This window comes from Carlito syrichta, unplaced genomic scaffold (genome assembly GCF_000164805.1).
Source record: "Carlito syrichta isolate Samal-C Ts95f unplaced genomic scaffold, Tarsius_syrichta-2.0.1 Scaffold116253, whole genome shotgun sequence".
NCBI classification, from domain to species: domain Eukaryota; kingdom Metazoa; phylum Chordata; class Mammalia; order Primates; family Tarsiidae; genus Carlito; species Carlito syrichta.
In genome coordinates, this window is record NW_007060349.1 from 24781 (window position 1) to 44455 (window position 19675).

The following is a 19675-nucleotide window of genomic DNA, read 5'->3' on the forward strand; positions in this document are numbered from 1 at the left end:
GGGGGGGGGGGGGGGGGGGGGGGGGGGGGGGCTGGTGGAAACAGATTACCAGCTCCATTTTTCAGAGTTTGATTCAGCAGGTCTGGGGTAAGGCTTACAAATGATTATAATCACTTCCCAAATGATGCTGATCTTCCTAGTCTGAGCATCCTACTTTGAAAACAAATGTGCAGGATGATGACTAAAAGGAGGTATCTGATCATAAATTGGTCAATTGGAGGTGGCTTAATCCAAGGAAGCTTAGTTTTGGGCAAGAACTAACAAATCTAGTCATTCTCAAACTTTGTAGGAAAGATGGACGGATACTATCACTGACTTCTCAAGGTAAATGTCCTGTGAAAAACTTTCCTGTGACTGTCGGTCATACCCTGGGATGCCCTCTACTCTTCCCACAGTGAGGCTCTGAAACTAATCCTGGTTAAAATAAGGTCTCCCTGTTTATCCCTCTTTAGGAAGTATCTTCTGGGTCATTTGACATTTTATAGTAAAAGGTGTTACTCCTAGCTCTTGGGTGGCTTCTTAGCCATCAAGCCAACTTGACTTCAAACCATTAAGCAGGAAGTGAATATTGCATTTAGACAGGGATGTGACATGCCTGTCAATGACAAAATATTCTATGAAGTTTGATAATACTTGAGCCTTATGAAAATCTTATGGTGGGTATTCATCCTGAGTGTCTAGAATCTGGGACAGATAGAGGTCAAATAGCTTAGCCAGTGTCACTTGGTCAACGAAGAAGAGAGCTGGAACTCAAACTCAAGTCTAACTCTAGAACTTGTGCTCTTAACCCCCTACTGTATCAAAGATACCCAACTTTTCAGAGGGACCAGTTTCCAATGGTAGGCACAGGTTCAGGTTGACGGGATTGTCCTGAGCTTGCAGGCCTGATGCTTGGTGATAATGGCTATGCCTGATGTGAAGGTCTGTGTCTATTGACCTTGTTGAAGGCAGAGATTTCTAGAGGGAAGGAGCAATGATTTTTGGTTGCATGATGGTAGTGTTTAACCTGGTCGCCAGACAATCTGGCAACCACAAGTAGATGAAATTTAACCTGATACATCCAAAATATTTCATCTTAACAAAAACTCAGAGTTCTCATATTCAGTCTCTGAAATCTAGTACATACTTATAACAAATCTTAATTTACATGCTATACCCAACTATGCTTTCCAATAGCTGAATAATGTATCTGTGTCCAAATTAACATACTCTTAAGAAGTACTAGTCAAACTTTGACTGATCGATAGCATCTTTTGGCTAGGAGCTTTTCCAGCTAGTAGCTAAAGCATAACTCTAAAATCTACCTGATTAAAACCTTTATTGAACATGCTATGAGACTGGCATTAAACTACATATTGAGAGTAAAGTAATAAACAGGACAGCTCCTCCAGCAATTAGGGCAGAAAAATGTCAGGTGACCAAAAAGTTAAGAATTGACTGGGAAAGGAATTGCCAAGGGACATCTCACTTTTCCTGTGAGAAATAAATGGATATAATTGTGAGTTCTTAGCTTACCCCTCTAAAATCAAGTGTATGGAGCCCTCTGAATGAAACTGACTTGATAAGTCTCACATCTAGGTGTTTGACAGAGGAAGGCTAGTCTAATGCCGTACATAGCATATAAGTTGTCTAGTCAGGGTCAATTTGCCTCTTTGTGGGGGAGGGTAGTGGTAGCACCTGTACTAACACTGATGCTAAAGTCAGCCGAAGAAACAACAATCCTGGTACTTAAGCCTCTACCTGCCAGGTTCTCTCTAGCAGGGCTTCTTAGACTCTTATATTAACATAGTATGTATCTCCAAAGGGAGCTAAGAATTTATTTTCCATACATATTTTACCATGGAAACTCTTTTCAGATAATGTTATAGGCATAATATCCTATAGAACATTTCTGCAGGTATAGTGTTCTAGTTTTCTTTTCTTTTTTTTTTTTTTTTTGATTTGGAGTCTCACTCTGTCGCCCAGACTGGAGTGCAGTGGCCGCTCCCGGCCACCGCAGCCTCGACCTGCTGGGCTCTGGCGATCCTTCTGCCACAGCCTTCTGAGTAGCCGGAATTACAGGCACGCGTTACCACGCCCGGCTAGTTTTTTTTTTTATTTATTGTAGAGATGAGGTCTCGCTGCCCAGGCGGGTCTCGAACCTGCGGGCTCAGGCAATCCACTCACCTCAGCCTCCCAAAGGCACGGGATTACAGGCTGAGCCACCGAGCCCAGCTGTGTTCCAGTTTTCTAACAACAAAATCCTTAGTAGAACTTAGTCTGATCAACAGAGAAGAATGCTGTTGCAGGGAAAAACTGTTAAGACATACTTCTGAATTGAAGAGTCCCCAGCTAAAATTACCTGAAGTTGAATCACTGCTCTAAAATATCAGCTGGAACCAATAACTTGACGAGTTTATTAGCATATAGTCTCTTATCTCAACTAGAAACTTGATTATTCTTCCAGAGGTCTCATTATCTAAACTTTTATTGGGCTTTTGTCTCAATCTAAATAGCTTCTATCTAGTAACTTACAAAAGACTAATATTACCACCTTAAACTTTTCTACTTTCACTACAGGCTCCAAATCTTGCAAAACCCATTTCCAGTTTAATTGACAACTCTTTCACCTCTGACTCAAAGTTTGTACAGATCAATCCAGATTAATATTGTAATTGATTCTTGTATGTCTTGGTTTTCTGGATGCAATCATTGCTTATTGTGTCTGGTCCTTTGTGTGTTTCTCACTGATTTATCCTTAGAGCATTTGTGTGGCAACATCAACATAGCAACTTGTTCTTGTTCTTTTTTTTGAATTGGAGTCTCACTCCATAGCCCAGGCTGGAGTGCAGTGGCATGCTCACAGTCACCCCAGTGCCGACCTGCTGGGCTCTGGCGATCCTTCCGCCTCAGCCTCCCAAGTAGCCAGAGCTACAGGTGTGCACTACCATGCCCGACTCATTTTTGATTTATTGTAGAAACGAGGTCTCGTCAAATTACCCAGGCTGGTCTCCAAGTGGGCTCAGGCAATCTACTTGCCTCGGCCTCCCAAAGTGCTGGGATTACAGGCTGAGCCACAAAGCCTGGCCACCTCCTGTTCTAATACTGTATGATAGCTTTCTAGGCCTACTGTACAACCTCAGATTTCCCTGCGTTGTATTCCCTGCATACTAGCTGTATAAGAGTTCCAGTTGCCCTATATCCCTCAAGGGTAGGCACCTATTTTTGGAGATAAGTCCTTCTGTAGACTTACAGCTTGCCTGTATAACTGTCTCCTCTGTTATCTCTCTAGTTTCAGAAACTTGTGAGTTTGTAACTGCAGATCCTATTAGACTGGATTCCATCCTCTTTGTGCTAACACTTCCAGCTCCTAAGTGTCTCATAAGCAAGTGAGTTTTACGATAAGGTAATGAGCCAGGCCCAGTCGCTTGCCTGTAATCCAACACTTTGGGAAGCTGAGGTGAAGTGATTGCCTGAGGTCAGCCTGGGCAACATGGTGAGAACTCATCTCTACAATAAATAAAAAAATTAGCTAACCGGGTATGGTGGCATGTGCCTATAGTTCCAGTTGCTCAGGAGGCTGAGGCAAAAGTCCAGCAAGTCAAGGCTGTGGTAGCTGTGATCATTAGGTAACTCCAGCCTGGATGTTAGTGAGACTGATTCAAATAATAAAAATAAAATAAGGTAACAATTGAGACAGTTTGGAATGTGAGGGAAAAAAAATCTTCATACATCTGAGAGATAAATGTCCAGAATATGACACAATAGCAAAACAACCCAATTAAAAAATGGGCAAAAGAAATGAGATTTCTCAGACATATAAATGACAAAAAGATAAATTGAACATGTTCAACATCACTAATCAGAAATGCAAATTAAGACCAAAGAGATTGACTCATACCTGTTAGAATGGCTATTGTAAAAAATGGAAGATGAGGGAGGGGGAGGGAGAGAGAGAGAGAGAGACGCTTAAACACTGTAGGTAGGATTGTAGGTTAGTATAGACAGCATGGAAAACAGTATGGAGGCTCTCTAAAAAAGTTAAAAATAGAAATACCCTATGATCTAACAATCTCATTACTGGGTATATATTCAACTGAAGTTAGATCAGTATGTCGAAGAGATATCTGCACTCCCATATTCAATGCAGTCTTATTCACAACAGCCAAGATATGAAAATAACTTAAGTGTCTCAATGAAGACAATGTGGTATATATACAATATGCAGTACTAGTCAGTCTTTTAAAAGGGACTCCTGTCATTTGTGACAACATGGATGAATCTAGACAACATTTAAAATAAGCCAGGCACAGCAAAAGTGCCACATGCTTTCAATTATATGTGGAATCTAAAAAGTTGAACTCATAGAAGCGGAGGGCAGAATGGTGGTTACCAGGAATTGGGGGCATAGTTGGAGAGGTAGTGATCAAAAATGATGGTACAAAATCTTAGGAATAACTATAAGAGATCTTTTGTGTAACACGGTGACTATAGTTAATAACAATGTATTACATTCTAAAATTGCTAAGAGATTAAGTGCTGTCAACACAAAATGATGTGTGTGAAGTAATGCACATTAATTAGCTTGATTTAGCATTCCATAGCGTGTATCTTAAAACGTATGCAATAAGCAGCTACTAGTTTAAGCCAATGAAATATTCCATAACTCAAAGTTCAGGATTGAGAGACAAACCTAACATTTTCAGAGCTAATAAATTGAGAATGAAGGTCACTAACAGCTTTGAAATTCAAGAAGTGTTAAGATTCTCTCATTTGGTTATTTTCCAAGGAAAACAGTTTTATCTTAGGTCAAGTGTTAGGTGTCTAACCTAAGAGAACCTAAGGCAGCTGAAAGATGCCCGAAAGCAGCATTTGACTTCAGCCCCATGTATTGAAATATTTTATCAGTTCTTCGTGTTGGACAAAAATTCCCTTTTTATGTTAGGAAACAAAATCAGAGTATTCTACTTCAGCCAACCTGGAACTTATTTATATGGTCTGGTAGCAAGAGTACCAGTAGGATAGCAGAAGTTGAACTTTCAGCAGCTATTCAGGAGGAAGTCTATTCATTCTAGGAGATGATGTCATATTTCCTGCCACCCCCATCTTTACCCAGAATCTTCAAACCAGAAGAATAGCCACATACTCTTGGCAAGGCATTTTATCTGTATGGACTCAACTTTCTCACCTCTGGAATAAAGAGGGCTATCAATGATATCTACCTTTCTGGCTCTAAGTTTTTGGCTATGAAAACTTAGATTATGAAATCCTTAATCACATCCGGTTCTCATTTTTTCACTGGTCCTGATTCCCGGGTATTTCTTGGAAACTATTCCCCTGATTCCTTCTTTGCTCAGTTTTCACACTGTGAGCTGGCAATGTGCATTTGTGTCTATGCCACAGCACATTTCTATCTCCTTAAAGCTAAATCCTAGTTGTTTAATAAAAGTTTGAGCAGGTCTTATTGTAATATCCACAGACCTGTGGGGGCAGAGATCAGCCAGTGGCATGATTATCTAATCTCTTCCTTTTCTCAAGAAGTACTGCTTTCCTACTCTTGCTAATGTGAAAGGGACTGTAGACAATGCTGCAGGAAAATTAATCACCTTTCCCAATATACTTAAGTGACTGTTCAGGTGACAAGAAATGGCCCAATCAAGTGAAGCTTCTCATTTCAAGCAAAGTGGTTGGCAAGAGCAAAGGCCTGCCTGTAAGAATGTGGCAAAATGAATAGCCTTCAACGATACTGGATAAAATAAGTTGTAACTGCATATTTTTGTCTTTTTTATTTGGAGTCTTACTCTGTCGCCCAGACTGGAGTGCGGTGGCATGCTCCTGGCCGCCACAGCCTTGACCTGCTGGGCTCAAGTAATCCTGCCTCAGTCTTCCAGGTAGCTGGAACTACAGGTGTGTGCTACCACACCCAGCTAATTTTTTTATTTTGATTTATTGTAGAGACGAGGTCTCACCAGGTTGCCCGGGTGGGTCTCGAACCCGTGGGCTCAGGCAATCCTTTCACCTCGGCCTTCCAAAGTGCTGAGATTACAGGCTGAGCCACCAAGCCCGGCCTTGTCTTTTCATCTAAATATTGGTATAAGGGGTTGGATTATATACTACTACTTTGTGTTTACCAAGTGTTCTTATGTGCCTAATCAATTAATTTGTCTGATCCTAGTCTGTTTTGTGCTGTTATAACACAATATCTGAGACTGAGTACAATTTTTTTTTTAGACACATTCTGTTTATTATAAATTATCCAGTCTTACTCTGTTGCCCAGGCTAGAGTGCGGTGGTGCAATCCCAGCTCACTGCAGCCTCGACTTCCTGGGTTTACATAATCCTTCCACCTCAGCCTCTCAAACAGTTTAGACCACAGGTACGTGTCATCATGCCTGGCTAATTTTTGTATTTTTTGTAGAGGCAAGGTCTCACTGTTGCCTAGGCTGATCTGAAGTAATTCTCCCACCCTTGTCTCCCAAAGCGCTGGGATTACAGACATGAGCAACCATGCCCAGCCAAGACTAGGTAATTTATAATAAACAGAATGTGTTGGCTCCCAGTTCCGGAGGCTAGGAAGTCCAATATCAAGGGGTCAGCACCTGTGAGAACCGTCTTTCTGTGTCATCCATGATGGAAGCAAGAGGGCAGGAGAGAGCAAGACGTAGTTGAACTCGCTTTTTTTTATAATGGCACCAAGGCCACCCATGAGGTTGGAGCCCACGTGGCCTAATTACCTCTCGGTTGTCTCACCTCTTAACCCTGTCACGATGACAATTTCAACATGGGCTTTAGAAGGGATAAACATGCAAACGGCTACATCCCCTCATCAGACTATAAGCATAGTCCTCTCAGAACATTAAATATATTTTATATGTGCCAGAAATACCTAGAAAATAAGAAATCAAAGAAACCATAAGGAGCGGGAGCAGTTGGGAAGATGTTGGTCAAAAGATACAAAACTTCAGTTAGGAAGAATAAGTTCAAGAAATATATAGCGCAGCGACTATAGTTAATGTATTTGTGAAAATTGCTTAGAGAGTAGATTTTTAAGTGTTCTCACTGCAAAAAAAGTGATGTAATATATATGTGAATTAGCTTGATTTAGCTATTCAACAAAGTATGCATATTTCAAAACATCACATACACAATCAGTACATATAACTTTTGTCAAAAAGTTGTTTTACTATTAAAAAGCAAACAGGAAAAAGATGTTTCCACTGGCCACCTGTCCCTCACAGCAGGAGGTGTGCACCCATGCTGTTGCCCTGAGACAGATGAGGCAGGATTGTTGGGAAAATTGGGTTTTGTTGCCAGTCACCTTCATGGATGGCTATGCTACCCAGATCTTGTTGATGTCAGACTTCCTTTCTAAAAATTCCCTTGTCCTTGTCTAGGGCAAAGGGCCTGGCACAGAGTAGGAGTTCAGGAAACATTTGCTGAGTGAATCACACTAAGCCATAACATAATTTAACCGGATTTAAAGGGGCCTAGAACGTTTCCAAAGAATGGCTGGATTTTAAGCAGAGAACACATTCACTTCCTAATGTAATAATTGCCGATTGGGGAGGCCTCTCTCTCTGTCAATAACCCCTTCTCTGTTCCCTGAGTCCATGTGTCTCCAGGTTGAGACCACTTGGTTTACAGAAATGAAAAATCTTTCCTGATAACAAAAGATTGCACTTTTGCTGAAACTTAATTGTCTTTGTCTTTTGACAATCGGGAAACACTCAAATGTCAGGTTTCCTATTTAAAACATCCACAACTTATTTCTTCTCTTGAGGAAAAATGCTTGACTACAATTTTTAAAAACACACACAGAAACATCCCAAATCAATGGTAGCTATAGCATTCTCTTCAGAAGACTAGCCTTTGTTTATTGTAATTTTTTAAATGGCTTTATTGAGATATAACTCACATTCTATACAATTCACCCATTGAAAGTATACAACTCAGTGGCTTTTAGCATTTTCACAGAGCTGTGCAACCATCACCATACCAAAAGAAAACTCGAACCCATTAGGAGTCACTTATCAATCCTTCTTTTCTCCAGCCCCTGGCAACCATGAATCTGTCCCTACAGATTTGACCATTGTGGACGTTTTGTCTAAATGTAATCATGTAATGGCCATTTTATAATTGACTTCTGTAACTTAGCATAATATTTTCAAGCTTCATCCATTTTGTAGCATAATCCAGCAATTCATTCCTTTTTATGGTTAGTTAATGCCCCTTGTTCCATTTGGTTTACCCATTCCTCAGCCGATGGGCAATTAGGTTGTTTCAACCTTTAGGCTATTGGGAATAATGCTGCCATGAACATTCATGTACAAGTTCTTGTGCGGACATATGTTTTTATTTCTCTTGGGTATACACCTAGGAATAGAACTTCTGGATCACATGGAAATTCTATGGTTAACATTTTGAGGGACTTCATAACTGTTTTCCAAAGTGGTTCCACCATTTTATATTCCCACTGGTGGTGTATGAAGGTTTTGATTTTTCCACATCCTTGCCAACACATCTATCTTTTGTCTCATATTGCAGAATAATATTTACAAGCCATATTTAAATACAAAAAAAAAGGCCTAACAAGAAAAAGGGCCCATAATTCTACCTATAAAAGCACTAACCGGCAATGACCAAATTAGGGGGAAAACACTAAAGCATACAGGAAACACAAATTTTAAAAATCTCCCATTCCCTGGTTCCTAGTTCCTCTCCCCCAAAGTAACCTTCATCCACAGTTTCTGGTATGATAGTCCAGAAAAAAGCATTGTGTGTGTGCCCTTTCACTTGCACAGAAGTGATCACTGTCCAGGCTCCCCTGCACATGGTTGTCACTGCTGTTTTCCTCTGTGTATATATAGTACCTGTCCCTTGTCCAGAAAACTTGTAGCCCCCATAGAATACAAACATGTTGGCTGAGGCTGGGGAACAGTCCCTGCAGGAGTCCTGAGCAGTATCTTTGCACTTTGTATTTTATTACGGGGCCTTGTCAAATACTCTGTATACAGGAAAAATCACTTTTAGAAGATGGCTTTGGCCTAGGTGGGAAGAAGCAGTGTGTATATTGGCTTTTTTGCTGCGTCCCCTAAAGTGAACACAAGGGGTAAGGAGGGTTGAACCAAGGGTCCTGGGTGTTTTTATGCACCTGTGACAGGTTCTGCATTTGACCATAGATCAGGCTCCAGGCTCTTGATAAGGCTCTGCATGCCCTCTTCCTCACTTCCTTCAAAAGATTGATACCTAGCCGGGTTCGGTGGCTCAGTTTGTAATCCCGCGCCTTTGGGAGGCTGAGGTGAGTGGATTGACTGAGCCCGCGGGTTCGAGACCCGCCTGGGCAGGCGAGACCTCATCTCTACAATAAATCAAAAAATCAGCCGGGTGTGGTAGTGCACACCTGTAGTTCCGGCTACTTGGAAGGCGGAGGCAGAAGGATCGCCAGAGCCCAGCAGGTTGAGGCTGCGGTGGCCGGGAGTGGCCACTGTCCTCCAGTCTGGGCGACCGAGTGAGACTCCAACTCAAAAAAAAAAAGTTTGATACCTGTGGGCATGGCATTTGCTGAGCCCAGGAAGCTACAGAGAGGTGATGGGAAGGTGTCTATAAATAAGTCCATTCATAATGAGGGCCAGGGAAGCAGCTCTCTGTCAAAGTCACATTTAAATTCCATGAGTCAACCCTTTTTGCAATTACCATGCAGACAATCTTAATGCAATCTACTAGAGTGACTTTTGTAAGATGACACTGAAGCCCTGAGACACCTCTAGGATGACTCAGTGCCTGTGACTTGGGGCCAATCAACTTGATGTTCTGTGTTTTCTGTGAATAAGTCCTTCTCTTATTTCACCCCACCGTGTTTACACAGCAAGATTCTTTAAATTGACATTTTAGCCTTTTTCTTTTTTTTTTTTTTTTTTTTGAGTTGGAGTCTCACTCTGTCGCCCAGACTGGAGTGCAGTGGCCGCTCCCGGCCACCGCAGCCTCGACCTGCCGGGCTCCGGCAATCCTTTCGCCTCAGCCTTCCGAGTAGCCGGAATTACAGGCGCACGCTACCACGCCCGGCTGATTTTTTGATTTATTGTAGAGATGAGGTCTCGCTGCCCAGGCAGGTCTCGAACCCGCGGGCTCAGGCAATCCACTCACCTCAGCCTCCCAAAGGCGCGGGATTACAGGCTGAGCCACCGAGCCCGGCTAGCCTTTTTCAAAAAAAAATTTTTTTAATCTTTGGTACCTCAGGAGTCTTCTTCTTTGGGTCACAAAAGAAAAACTAAATTTTTGAAGACTTTAATAATTGAAATATGTAACACAATGAAAGTATTTCCCTAGCTGCAGTCTGATGAAAAGTATATCAGAATATATTAATGGAAAAGTACACAGAGCACAAAGCAGCATTGTTTAAATATTATGGTTATGATAAATATTTATTTCATGTTAACGATGCACTGGGTAAAATTGAAAACAAAATGAGGCGTAGAATTAATCATGAGTCTAACCTAGTGAACTTATTTGAAAGGTTATTCTACGAAACAGATGGCATTAAAAAGAAAGATTAATTTGTACATTTAACCCCTGAAATGTTGAGAAAGTATAAATAAATATTCATCATTTTTTTACGCATGTTCAACATACCAGATATTCAGTAAGCAATTTCCATGGACTATTTTGCTTGATATTCACGAAACTATGAAGTGGGTAATGTTATTGCCACCTTAAAAAAAGAAGAGATTTCTGAGTTTTATAAAATATTGATGCTACATAGAAAAACATGGCCTATGTAAGAGACAATCAATAAAAGATGTTGTCAATGACTTATTCCATCCTGGGCAGGCTGACTCTGACAACATTCTTCCAGTTCTAAGAATCTGACAAATCAAGAAGTGATTTGATCCCTGGTTTTCCAGGACATCCTCTTATGTCCCCTGTCTAGATCTTACACAGCTTTCTGGAACTTTTGCTTTATGACTTTGTACCTTTTATGGAATCCAGAAAGCTGAGAATCAAAGTACCAGTGGATCCACTTGGGAATCCAAATTTGAGCTTGCATTTTTCTGATTCCAGAGACTGTGCCCTTTCCACTGTAGCATCTTCCGCTGTCCTTCTTCATTCTAGTATTTCTCTTGATTTTCTCCACTTTAATTTGGAAATATCAAATGACCCATTTAATGACTGCCTTGGCTTCATATCTGTTTTTGTGGGTACTTGCACCGAAGGGTCAATAGGAAGAAGCTGGTGACCTCGACACCTTAGTGCCCTTAGAAGATTGGCAGGAAAGCCTTTCAGCTCCTCTGCTGCTTGGTGTGTTTGGGTAACTGCCTCTGCCTTCTCATCTGTGTAATCTGGGATGTTTAGACAACCTGTGGACAAAATCCCTAATGTGAAATCATATTTTGGCTTTTAATTTATCTCACGGTTCAGCTTCTAAGAATTTGGGGGTTTCAATTTGAGCAATGTGTCCCAAAAAAAGCTCTTGTATCACATATTATTGCCATGAAAGACCTTCAAGACCCTCTACCAACTGCCCTATAACCACCATCATCTAACTGTGCCCTTTTTTCTTCCTGGCTTCAGCTGCCTTCAGCTGCCCCCACTGAGTCACTTGCTGGAAACTTCACGCTGGCTCCCTTCCCTGGCCTGGAACACACCCCTCCTTTTTTCTTTCAACCCCCTTTTCGAAATTTACTCTATCCAAATGACTTCAGAGAATACTTTGGGAAGTTGAAAAAATCAAATTACATTAATGTGTAGAAAAGAGTAGTGAAGTTTAAATATGATATATTCAAGCACAGTGCTTGGCACATAAAATACAACAAAAAATGACAGATTCTCCATGTGGTCATTATCACCAGTATCACCATCACCCTTATACCAAACGATGCTCATTAAATATTTATGATTTGCAGTGCAGCACTTAAAGCTGAATCCCCCAAAATGAACAAAATTAATGAGTTATCTAGGACCTCTCCATTCCTTCTTCCTGAGAGAACTATCATTTTAGCCAGGTAGCTACTCCATCCCAGACATCTGTGTTCATAGATCTCGATTCTTTTTTTTTATATATAAATTTTTTTGAGTTGGAGTCTCACTCTGTCACCCAGACTGGAGTGCAGTGGCCTCTCTCGGCCACTGCAGCCTCGACCTGCTGGGCTCAGGCAATCCTTCTGCCTCAGCCTTCCAAGTAGCCAGAACTACAGGCGCGTACAACTACGCCCAGTTAATTTTTTTTTTGTATTGTAGAGATGAGGGCTGGCCAAGTTGCCTGGGTGGGTCTCGAACCCTCAGGCTCAGTCAACCCACTCGACTTGGCCTCCTAAAGTGATGGTACCTGGATCTTAGTTCTAACAGAGGCCTCCCTAAGAGTAATCCAACCCTCTTATTACTAGTCGGTTCTGGAGCAAATGTGTGAATACACCCTGGCTCTGAGACTGGAGAATTCCTGCAGAAGGAATTTAGATAAAATCTCCCCTCTCCTAAGAACTATTAGAGATACTGGCTCCTTTTCCTTCGGGTATTTTTGTGTATAGCTGTGACATCTGGAACTGCTGCATCCAGTGTGCTATGAGTCTGCATTTTAAAAGCAGTACCAGGTCGGGCTCGGTGGCTCAGCCTGTAATCTCAGCACTTTGGGAGACCAAGGCAAGTGGATTGCTTGAGCTCGTGGGTTCAAGACCAGCCTGGGCAACTTGGCGAGACCGTGTCTCTACAACAAATAAAAAATTAGCCAGGCGTGGTAGTGCACGCCTATAGTTTCAGCTACTTGGAAGGCCGAGGCAGAAGGATAGCCAGAGCACAGCAGGTCGATGCTGGGGTGGCCGTGAATATGCCACTGCACTCTAGCCTGGGCGACAGAATGAGACTCCACCTCAAAAAAAAAAAAAAAAGAAAAAAGCAGTACCAAAGATGGCAGAGTGAGAATGAAGGCATGGAAAAATAATTGGTTCTTGTTGATATCTTTGAGTTATCAAGCCAGCCTATCTCTGGGATCCCAGTTATATATGGTAATAAGTTTTCTTATTGTTTAAGCTAAGGACCCCTAAAAGATATCATAGCTGTTAAATATATAGACATAGAAGCAAAAATAGCAAACTCTATTGAATACTTATAGTATGCTGTATCCTGGGAAAGATAAAATAATTACAGGAGAGCAAACTCATATTTTCCTTTTATCTATCCAAAGATCTCTTTTGAGTTTATCACGGGAGGTTGACTAAGATGGTTTTGGTTTTCTACTCATCTGGTACTTTTCCTTGGCAAGAATGAGGGAGACACACCCCCTCATGAAAGCAAAATTAAAATTCACTGTTCAAAAGTTCTTTTTCTTACTCACTATGTCAGGCACTTGTGAGAGAGGTACTAAGGGTTAGAACTCACAGTCTAGAGAATAACCATGCAAAGCTAGACACAGGCATGGGTACTGACCGTGACTGTACATAGAAGCACAGACTGCAGGGTGAGGACTTGGGAATTTGAAAGTTAGCTTTGTGAATGATTTAAAGAGGGAAGGAGGACATTCCAAACAAAAGAAGACGCATAAAGTCAGAGAGAAGCAACACACAGCCTGATACCAAAGCATAGGATAAAGTTTTAATCCTGCAAACAATGTGGAAATGGTTCCAGGCAGCACAGTCATATCAATAGAACAAAGTGGAGAGTTGAAAGAGAATTGTCTGTAGGTGAGTAGGTGAATTTAGTATGTAAAAAAAGAATATCTGAATCAGTATAGAAACAATGAAGGTTATGAAGGTTTTCTCTTTTCACTCTCCATATATCTATATTGCTGGAATTTTTCACAGCAAGCATATTTGTGTATTTTTTAAATGAAAATAGAAATCATTTGTTGCCTTTTATGGCTATAAAAGTAATACATTTGCATTGAACATTTTAGAAAACACAGGGAAGTAAAAAGACAACATATACACCCTTTCAAACTTTATACATGTATTTATTTTCAACAAAAGAGGTTGGAAGTGATAGCATATAAACAATGAGGTGAAGTCATAAAAAGAATATGGCTTCTATGTGGTGTTCTCTCTATCCCTCTCTCAGGGCGCTTGCTCCTGGAACCCAGCTACATGCTGTGAGGACACCTGGGCCATGAAGAGAGGCCACATAGGGCTAATAACCCCCAACTCACCCCCCTGCAGACAGCCAGCATCACTGAGAGATGTCTCCAGTTTCTAGCCTTCCAGGACCCAGATATCGTGGGATAGGCATAAGCCGTTTCTGTGGTGCCCTGTCTGGACTCCTGACCCACAGAAACTGACAGATAATCAGTAATTATTGTCGTTTTTAAGCAACTAAGTTTGGGAGTCATTTGTTGCACAGCAGGAGATAACAAATACATCAATATATTGCAGACTTCTCAATGTTAATGCATCTAAAGGTGCATCATCATTAAATAGTGTTGGCCAACCATCTTAGGCAATCTGGCCATGTATGTGCCTTAAGTTCTTTATGGTAGAGAGTGGTAGCTACGGAAAAGTGAGAGGTAATTGACAGCTACTCCCCTTAGGAATGAAAACAAGGTCAAATTCACACACACACACACACACACACTCACCAGTGATCACAAAAACAGTCATGCTATCTATTTCAAGAGCTGGAGCTTGGGAAAGCCCATTTGTAGGTTCTTTTACCAACTTGAGAGAAGTTTCACCCAACCAATGCAGAATACCCTAGAATTCAGTCAGCCTGGGTGCCAGGAAGCCAGAATTCAGACCCAGTTGGAGTGCTGCTCCAAGTTCAACCTGAATCTATGCTAGTCACTGCCTTTTGGGATCTGGTCTCAGGTGTCATGCCTAAGAGTATGGGCCATAGGTCTTGCTAAATTCTTATTTTCTATTTCAGGCAAAGATAGGGACTATTTCAGATAGTTAATTAGACCCACGATCTTAAATACCACTGATCTCACCAGTGGAGCTTATTCCTAATAGTAATTCTGGTTATTAGCAAAGCCTCTGGGTTGAGGAAGAGGTGAGGAAGAGGACCCCTGACAGTGGTCGCAGTAGGTGGGAGTTTCCTGATTACAGTGTTAGTTGACCACTCCTGCAGGGCTAAATTCCTGAGTCAATGACTATACTTAACGTGTAACTTAAATGAACACTGTCTATAGTGAAATATTTTAAAGCGAATATAGACCTCCTTGCCAACAGCTACATGGTATTCCACTTGGTCAGACTTTACTGAACCATCTTCATTTGGTAGATATTATGTCATGGCCAGTTTTTACAGTATTATAAACAATTTAGGCATGGACACCTTTGTACAGACACTTTTGTGTACTTGTCTGTTTCTTGAGATAAATTCCTCTGAGTGGAATTTCTGGGTTAAATGATAAGCTTATTGCTCCGTTTCTTTAAAAAAAAAAGAAAAGAAATATAACAACATATGAAAACTTGAGTGATGGCTTCTAAAGCAAAAATAAAGACAAGGGAAAACAAATGGAAACTCCAAAAGGAAAAAGCAAAAGGAATCCAAGGGGTTTTGGACCCCCAATTCCTAAACTAAAGATGGAGTCTGGATTGTTCCTTTCCCTTCCCTGGTTTCACTACAGCTGCCTCTGACAATCCCCCAACCCAGTCCAGGTCATCCATGTTCCTGGGAGGACCAGGTACAGAGTCCTATGGCTAATTAGTAGTGTCGCTTAGCATGAGGGGTTTTTTTTGTTATTTCCTCCTCTTTTGTCCTCAAGGGGAAAAGTAGGAATTAAAATCTTCTGCTTTTCTCCAACCTCTAGTGAAGGGACCAACAGGGTTCCTTGGGGGTGAATCAGCACAAGAGGTGACTAAACACTAGACTCCCAGGACTGGATTCCCAGCCAAAGAGGGATGAGCCTCCTTTGGTCAGGACTTCTGGGAAGACAGTTTAGGTCCAGACAAAACAATCCAATTCCAATTTTTCAATGGAGGGAAAAGATCATACTCTTAAGTCAGCAATTAAATCTTCTTTACCTGACTGAGACCAATTTGCATACATTTTCACCCACTTTAAAACAAAGGAAGAACGAACTTTGAGCTGCTAAAGAACACACAGGATTTGAAAAGCAAGTAGTCTCAGGTTACCTCCAGGCAGGATCTGGTATAAAGAGATAAGAGTCAAATCCTTTAGCCCTGACTGAGTTCCTAGGGAGAAAATGCTTGTTTTATTCACTGTCCTATTTTAAACTGCTAGCCAGCACTCCACTGGTTGAATTTATTTCCATGGAGAAAAGGAAAGAGAGAGAAGAATGCTGGCAGTGCCAAATGATTCCTAGACAGGATGAACCAGGACAGATGGACCAGGGCAGGGACCAGAACATTTTCTTATTACCCCTGCAGTCTCGGTTTCTGGCGCAGGTGTGATTGGCACTTGGTAATCAACAGACATTTAATCACTGAATAAATCTAACATTTGATAAGCCTCCATCACAGTGCTTATCCTACCTCAGGTCTTCCTCCCTACTGGACTATAAACTACCTGACAGAATTTGTGCTAGTAGTCTTTTCTACATCTCCTAGCAGGTGCTTCCGAAAACTTTGCTTCATGAATAAGTAGATAACACAGAAAGAATGCCCATCACGGGTGGTCCAGTTCCCTGTGGAGAGCAGGCAGCCTTTCATCAAAAGGTGCAATCATAAATTGCAAAAATCCCCCCATCACACAAACTCAGCAAAGAGGAGAGTAAGCAGGCTCCCTAAGGTCAATGTCATCTCCAAAACCCAGGAGTGGATACAAAAAGCCTCCTGACTTATTGGACAAGTCCAGGCCCAGATGAACAGATGAATGGATGCTTAAATACATACATACTTTATAGCAATCATGAGGAGAAAAAAGTAATTCTATCCAAAAGGATAATGTTAGGGTACAGACGGACTGGGTAAGGGTGGAGAGGAGAGGAAGGTGAAACGCGCAGCACCGCTGGGGTTGGCAAGCCGGGGGTGCAGCAACCCAGAGATCCGAGTAAATTGCAAAGAATTGCGACACACAGAGGTGAGAGAAGAAAAGATTTATTTAAGGAAAGTTCATCACCCCCCACTGACAGGGAGTGGGCCTGCACTCTAGGTGAGTGTGGCGTCGTAGCCCCCCCAGAGTCCTGGCTTAAATCCTTCTCTTGGAGATGTTGCACGTGACTGCTGTGACTTCCTTATCGGCCACCTGTGGATGTCTTGGAGAACCTGTGACACAGAGATCCACTAATGTCTGCCCACATTATCACAGGCCCTAGAGAAGGGTGTGACAAGGATTCTAATACTCCTGCAGCTTCCCGAAAGACATTCCTTAGACCTAATGGAGGGTGCATCTCCCCTTATCTTGTAGGCATTCCCAGTAGGTAGCTTAAGGGGATCCTTGGCTTCACTGTAGCCAGGGCCCAATTTACTGGAAGATTGAATCCCCACCTGCTCTCCCTCTGAGCGGTTATAACTTTTGCAATTACTAGTTTCATGACCTTTACAGTCCTTGCCCAATGCATGATGTCTTAGGCCTTGTAAATTCCCTTTACTCTAGGCAAGCTTGATTGCCACTATGAGATACCTCTGATACCTGGAAGTCTGTTTCCGAAAAGACAAAGTCGGTAAAGTTAATTATACCTAAAGTGCATTTCTCCAAAAGCATAGCTTCTACTTTCAAATCCTTGTTGAAGGGCCACCACCAAGTCACAAGTAAAGCCACATCCCCTCTCCCTTTCCTGGAAACGGTGACACAGCAAACTAAAATGGTAATTGAAACGGTGCCTTCCTTTGTTCTCCCTCCGCACCCTTTCCCGCGCCCACGAAAAACCCACCAACCTGGATGGAGCTCTGCCAGCCGACCAATAATCGACTGACAGGTCGCCCTAAACCCCCATAAAGGTTGGAGCACCCTTGCTTCAGCGCTACAGCCTGACCCTCAGGTCCTGTAGCCACCGCATGCGACCCATTAAATCTCTTGGCCTTAACGGGTGTTGAGTCTCACTGCACACCACCGTCTTTCATTGGTGCCGTGACTCGGATCGGGTTCCTCTCGCCCTCAGGCGGGACCCCGTCCCGGCGCCAGCAGGATTCACCCCTTAAGGCCTTCGCCCACTTTCTTGAACATCCGCACTGCATTCATCACCGGCCCTTGGATTGGTAAGTGTTCCCTAACTGGAAAACCTAAACTTTGCCTGGGATGACCAGAGGGAACTGACCACTGATTGTCCGGCAGCCCTTTCGGTCCCAGGCGAGGGGGAGACCACACCCCGCCTAGGTCTTTAAGGCCACAGTGGACCCCTATTGGTTTTCCTCTCCCTTGGCTGTCAGGTATTTCGAGTCTGCTCCCTCCCACCGTCCGGTGTTGGACATCCTCTTCGTGGAAAAATCCTGGTACCAGGTTGCCCTCAACCTCCTCGATTCTCCAGGAGAATCGCGGGTTGTAATAACGTTCTGTGATGACAGGCTTTATTGCAACCTCCTCATATCCTAACAGCCGGCTGTCCAGGGGACGCTCTGCTCAGCCCCAGCTATTAAAATGGGAAACTCGTCATCCCTGCTGGCCGATTCTCCCCTCAAATGCCTCTTAGACAACCTCTCCACTCTCTCTCTCATTCCCGACATTAAACCCAAGCGTTTAATCCTCTTCAGTACCCAAGATTGGCCTACCTATCACTTAGACAACCAAAATAAGTGGCCCCCTTACGGGTTCCTAAACCCCGACATTATACGGGACCTCTATAACTTCTGCGAGCGTTCAAAAAAGTGGGCAGAGATTCCCTATGTCCGGTCTTTCTCTTTACTCTGGGAACACCCTCATCTCTGCCTCTGATGTAAACCAGTTCACCTCCTCGTGGCCACAAAGGGCCTCTCTCTCCTGCCAACGCCACCATCCCCCTCTTCAGTCTCTAACCCACCTCCCTCTTCCGTCTCTGACTTTGACCCAGCAGATGAACCTCCTCCCTATCGACAACCCCACCTGCCCCCACATCTCTAATCTTTACCCACCCCTTCCTCCAGTTCCTGCCATCCCATGCAGTCCTCCTGCTACCTGCTCCAAAACAGCGCCAGCCACTCTCACTCCTCTTCGTGAAGTGGCAGGCGCTGAAGGCATTGTCCGAGTTCATGTCCCATTCTCTATCTCGGACCTAACCCAGGTAGAAAAATGCCTCAGGTCCTTTACAGCTAACCCAACCACCTATATCGAGGAATTCCAATACCTCCTCCAAGCCTATAGCCTCACCTTTCACGACATCTACATGGTTCTCTCCAATACCCTACTCCCTGAAGAGCACAGAAGAGTGTGGGAACAGGCTAGAACATATGCAGATGAGGTCCATCGGACCTCCCCAGCACACCCCCTCGGGGCAGTGGCAGTCCCGGACCAAGATCCTGCCTGGGACTATAACTCCCCCAATGGCCTCAGTGCCAGAGATCAGTTCTCCACCTGTCTCGTTTCTGGGTTAAGGCAGGCAGCGCAAAAGGTTGTTAATTTTGAAAAACTCCAAGTGGTCCAGGACAAAAATGAAAACCCTTCCTTCTTCCTTGATTGCCTTACCAAGGCCCTCCAAAAATTTACTAATTTGGACCCAGAGACCCCAGACGACCATCAACTCCTTATGACTTATTTCTTCTCCCAAAGCTACCCTGACATTAAAGCTAAATTAAAAAAGCTAGACCAAGGGCTCCTTACACCCCAAAATGAGGTTTTGGCTGCCGCCTTCAAGGTATACCACAACCGGGACGAAAAGGCTAAGCGGCAAAAATACCAA